The sequence below is a fragment of the Nuphar pumila genome, chromosome 5 (genome assembly GCF_984573655.1).
Source record: "Nuphar pumila chromosome 5, dmNupPumi1.hap1.1, whole genome shotgun sequence".
Taxonomy (NCBI): domain Eukaryota; kingdom Viridiplantae; phylum Streptophyta; class Magnoliopsida; order Nymphaeales; family Nymphaeaceae; genus Nuphar; species Nuphar pumila.
In genome coordinates, this window is record NC_143253.1 from 52,114,452 (window position 1) to 52,120,570 (window position 6,119).

Here is a 6,119-nt window from a genome sequence, read left to right on the forward strand (position 1 = left end):
ACAAAGTGTTAAGGCAAAGTAGGATAAGCAACTATAGTAGTCCCACTGATTCTATAGGCAGAGAGTAACTAAATACAAAAACTAACTCAGCAAAACAGTCCAACATACTAAGCAGAGTAACTGAATAAGTTAAGCATTCGTAGTAGAGCTCACAATGCATGCAATTATTAATAAATTTAGACAAGTAACTAAATACAGAAAGTGGATAGGTACAGTAACAGTCAATCTCTCAAAAGTCTACAACTAACTTGAAGTGTGAGTAAGTTATTTTTAGTTTCGATATTAACTGACCATGCGGGTATGCACATGGTACGAAACATAGAAACAGTCGAGACCGGTTTGGGGGGTTATTATGCTATGTGTTTTATGATAACCTGGATAGCTGATTGAGTCCGCTCCTAAAGAGACGACCAGTGGCCGAGAGAGTAAGTCTCCAAAGGCGTGTGTGTGGCCCATGGATGCATCCAACTGTAAGCTACCTTTTATAGCTCATTTCTCCTGACTCCGATGACTGAGGAAGCTGGGTCTTTTGCCCGTACGATGGTCGTTAACGACCTATCCATCAGAGTTTTGTACCATACATCCTCTCTCTTAATGAACCATGAGAGGCAAATGGGCATGACGGGGGTTTCTTAACCGCCGTCACATTCTATATACTCTGGTCTGTTAGACCCACATGAGCATCTAGCCTGTGAAGGCGCATCATCACATTTTATGTAGTTCCAGCAAATGTGCTCGTCTCACGTTTCGAGGTTTCATCAACCTCTCATACTACCCATAGTAGTGCACATTCCGTCCTTCTCTAAAGGCACGACTACAATGGTAGGCATGGGTATCTCAAAGGATAACCAACACATCATCCGACAAAGTAATTTATTATGTGCTCAGAGTGTACAACAGAATCCTACAAGGCTTAGAATCTTCATGGATCCCCATGTACCTCCCAAGTGTCTCAACTCAGGGTAACGCTAACTGCATCTAGCAGTGCACAGAGAATGGATAGCTTAGCCAACTCAAAAAGGCAAGATTTATATAGAAGAAATCCCTTTTTTCGAGACTGAAGCATCGGTAGCTGATTTTGCATCTTTCGCAAAGAGCAAGAATTGGTACGTGCACCTGCATGCCCTACAAAGCCTACAATAGCAGGGTCACATGTGGCAAGGCCTCACTCCGGGTGTGGTAGCTCAGAAAAGAACAATAGCATGAAATAGCAATGATGGAACGTAAAAGCAAAAACATAAAGAATTTACCAACAAATCAATGCAGGATGTAATTGCAGGGAAAGATAACTATTGAAAGATAAATGCATGAGGAGCTACTTAAAGTAAATGCAGATAATCAAACTTTTCATTTGAATATCTATGTATTTTAGTATTTTGTTTGTTTAAAGCCTTTTTTGCATAACTTGCCCTTACCTTGAGGGGTTGCGGTCCTGTGTTCGTCTACGAGCGTAGGTACGAATGGCCTCGGGCCACAGGATGTGTGTGTGATGTCATGAAAGTTGCAAGTGCAAAGATGTTAGTATGGCATTATCAAAACAGGAGGCGGGTTCGGTAAGACCCGCAGTGGTCGCCAGACCAAACCCCGATGCGAGGCTAGGCAGGGAGTTCAGCTCAACCGCCTACCTCTTTTTGAATCCGGGTCGTGTCCAGATCTGGATCCGACCTAGGTCCAATATCATTTTTTTAATGCAAATTTTACAGTTAGAGACCGCTCTCTTTTAAACCCTTTTGTCGAAGACGGACTGCGAAGTATGTTTCTTCTCCCTCATCTCATTATTAGAGTAGTATGTAGTTTAGATTCATTTTCATCATTGCACAGTAGATAGTTTATTTTTTTATTTTTTTTCAATGTTATTCTTATTAGATTAATTGATTCCCGATCCTTTTTGTTTTCTGCATAGTAGATTAGAGCATATGCATTGCAAAAATTAGTTTTGTCAATTTTTGCTTAGCATAATATTTGGTTCTTGTTTTTCTATTTTTTTTAGAAACACAACTTTGTTGATTGTTATTTTTAAAGACCATAGAACTGGTCAGCGTGATCTGCATTAAATAAAAAAAAATAATATGATCTACAAACACGTTGATCTGCATGAGTTGCAGACCACATGATTTTCATAAGGGCATTAACTGCATAACATAGATCATGTTCATGTTCTTATCGCGTGAACTAACGGCTTGCATAATTAAACATGTTGCTGATTCACTTAGTTAGCTTAAATTTTTGAATTTTATTAGATTGAGTCATTGATTTTTTTTTTAGTTTAATTTGTTTATTTTAGACTTTGACGATAGGATTAGTTACTTTATAGTTTCGTATGTTTTCTTTTATTTTATTCACTACTTGATTAATTTAATAATTCATCATTAGTTTATTAGCATTGTTAAATTAGTCTTTAGATTATTTAGTAGATTAGACTGATTTGTTCATATTTTTGACTAGTTGCATTCAAGTTAACATTTCCTTTTAGTTAGAAATTATTTCAGTTAGTTTCATAATTAGTTAGAACTAGTTAGTTTGTTAAATTTAGTTAGTCGTGATTCAATATTTTTTTTACTGATTTGTAATTAGTTAGTTTGTTTCAAGTTTGTTTTATAGATAGTTAGAATATTAGTTTGTTATCGGTTGTTATTTTGTTATATTTAGTTAATTCGACTCTTGTTTTCTTGATTATTTTTTATATATAACTAACATTAGTTTTAGAAATAGTTTCCTTTGTTTTGTTGGTTTTATGGTTTTGCATTTTTGTGTTTTATAGGGAAACCTTTGTGTGTGCGAAGTACCCTCAAAAGAACACCTTAGTAGCTTTTATAAGCCTGTTGGTTCAACTGGAGCATTGCATTTATAAGAGGCTAGACCTCAAGCAAAGAAAACCCTTTATTTTTCTTTTTTCTTTTTTTTAGGGCTAGAGGGCCATTTATTTTAAGTTGGATTGTAATAAGGCATGTTTATTTTTTAGCCCTCTTCAGAGAATAACTCATTTCATTTATTTAAGACAATAAAGACTGTAATTGTATGAGGTACAAAAGTGGTTAAACACGTTCCTTGTGTTCGACCTGGACTTCGCCACTGGTGTGAGCCAAAAATTGAAATTTATTGCGCAGTTTACATAAATGATTTTTATTGAAAAACTCTTTTAAAAATACTTTATCAAAAAGTTGTATCAAATTTTTGGCGCTCTTGCCAGGGAATGGCGATTTAAAAACTGAGTACCCACTTTATTGCCTTTTCATGTTTATCTAAGATTGCTAGTTTGCTTTTGTACTTTATTTAGGATTGCTAGTTTAATTTCCTGTTGATATTTAGGACTATTAGTTTGCTTCTGTTAATTAATTCAAATTGTTAGAACCACGCTGAGTGCAAACCATAGAGCTAGTTTATTTTTAATTGCACGACCCACTTATTAGGATACCTGTAAACACTTCAAATTTTCTAGGTCCATTCCGGACCCCCCCCCCCCCCCTCACAGATGCCAACCCTGTAGTACAGTGTAGGAGTTTAACCTACAAGTTTGTTCCAGTTTAAGTGTCATTTCACCCCCTTTTTATCAATAAAATTATCATTTTACCCCTAGGTCACTTTAAACCCTTGTCACTTAGACCTAATCAAGCTCATTTTAAGTTTAGAAGAGTTAGAATGTCAATCATTTCTAGCTCCTCTGAGCTCATGATGAGTAGTGTCAGTCCATTTCAACCAAAATTGGTTCATTTTCTATGAAATAAGCTCATTTCTGGCTCGAATCCAAGCCAATTGTCTCCAAGTCAGTCAATTACAATAGATCCTATTCCCATGTGTCTAACTTGAGCTCATCAGGAGTTTGAGTGCTCCAGTTCCAGTTCAAAGTCACTTCCCACATTCTTGGAATCCATTTCAGCTCATTTCAACCAAAGTTGAGCTAACCCCAATCAACTTAGCTAGTGTTTAAGCTCTGAATTTAGTTCACCTTAGTATAACTGACTTTCATTTCAGCTCAAACTGAGTACATTTTCGTGATTCACTTCACTCCAGTGTGCATTTCTTACCATTTCTCTAAGAATGATGTCATTCATCGATCATTTAGTCTAGGAGTTTAGTTGAGTCAGTGTCTTTTTAGTTTATCTGAGTTTAGAAACCCTAGAACCTAATTCAAACCTCACTTTCCAAGTGTCACTCTTCACCCTATAGGGCGAAAAATCATTTCTTGATCATTTTTATTCACAACATCAATTCTGTCAATTTTCCAAGATGGTACAATTGCCAATCAACAATCGGATCAATCCTTTTATCTGATAATTTATCTATATTCAAGATCCCATTCATATTTCAATTTGGATTGAATCTAATACCGGATCTGATATCCAAATATCTATTCTCTATTTTAGACCTGGATTTTTTACTCAATTCGCTCTATTATCTATATCCAAAGTCTGATTTATTTTCTGAACCTAAATTATCTCATCGGATGTCCAGAATCTAATTATTTGACATCTCAGATCCGTTCTTCGATCCAAGATCCATTTCCACCTTATTTCTGATCTAGGATCCACTTGTTAAGTCCATCTCTGATCCAGGAGCCATTTCATCTGTTTTATCAAGATCCAAGATTCATTTTCCAATTCCATCCAAGAACTTTTATCATTGTCAAATATGGATCAGACTCATGGTTCGAGATCCAGACCCATTTGTCATTTTAAAGCTTCGAATCTAGATTTGAATTCAAACTTTCTTTTGATTTCAAACCTGGGTTCAAAACTGATCTTTTAAATCTAAAACCCGATGCTTTACATTTGATGTTTTGAAATGATTTTCAGAAAAATATCTTTTTCAATATGTCAGATCTAGATCCGGATAAGATTTATGATGTGGATTTTATCAAACTTGAGTTTTAAAACGGATCTTAGATCAAATTCACTCCAGAAGGGACCCACCTAGGTGGTGTCAACTATGGATTCCCATTTTTTTTTAAGAATTTTAGTTGGTTTAAGACTTTATTTTTGTTTTATCCTTTACTTTTATTTTCATTTGTTTTTAAAACCTTTTTAAATTGTTCATTTGCTTTAAAAACCAATTGTGGGGCCCACCTAGGTGGCGCCACATTTGGGGCTTTTATTTAGAGTTTTGATTAGCTTAACACTAGAAAAGTCAAAATTTAAATTTAATTAGGACTCTAAAGAGGGGGTAGACCCCCCCCCCCCTCTCCCTTATCTTCTTTAATTAAGAAGAATCCCAACTAGATTGAAACTCTTCACCCTAAGCCTAAAAAATTTCTATAAATAGACCACATAGGGGGGTCGACCCTCCTATGCTCTCCAGCCCTCTCAACTCCCTCTCTCTCCTCTCTCAAGCTCCAGCCTTCTTCCTCCTTCAGCCCCCAAGGTATAGCTCTCTTCCTTTTCTTGTTTTTTTTTTGTTTTCTATGCTTTCCCTCCATTGTCGCCCCTCCTCTTTTCTTCTTTTCTTCTCTATTTCATTAAGTTTTGTATAGTAGCTCCAAGAACCAGATTAGTTGATGGTAAGATTTATCTTTTGAGCTTTTTTCTTTTATAAATTTTAATTATCATTGTTGTGTTTTATTACAGCCATAAGAAAGAATAAGATTCAATTTCTCATAGATCGAATCTTTCTTTCTCACGGCTATATCAAAGTAAAATCCCATGCAGTTTTATTTTCTGTATTTTTCTTTATTTTTATATGCATATTAGATTTAGTTTTTTATTATTTCATCTATAAAAAATTTGAAAAATATTGCATATGTGTTTTTCTTCTTCGTTTATGCATGTTAGATCGATTTCTTGAATCTTGTTTGACAGTCCTGCATGAATCTTGATTTTGACCATGTGTTAACAACGTTATTTTATATGAGCATTTTCGTTGTTTTGATCTAAATTTTTTATGTGAGTTATATACATATGTTTGCATGAATCTGTGAAATTCTTATGATTTTTGGGCATCTGATGACCCATTTATAAATTCAAGAACCGAAACCTATTTTTTGCACCGTCAAAACGCTTTGGCGAATCAGGAGCAACTTTCCAGAGTCACATCTCCCTAACCGAAGATCGTATTTCAGATCCATAAAAAGTGACATATTTGTCTACGTATCTAGTTTATTTTGTGTGAATTTTGTAATTTTTTAT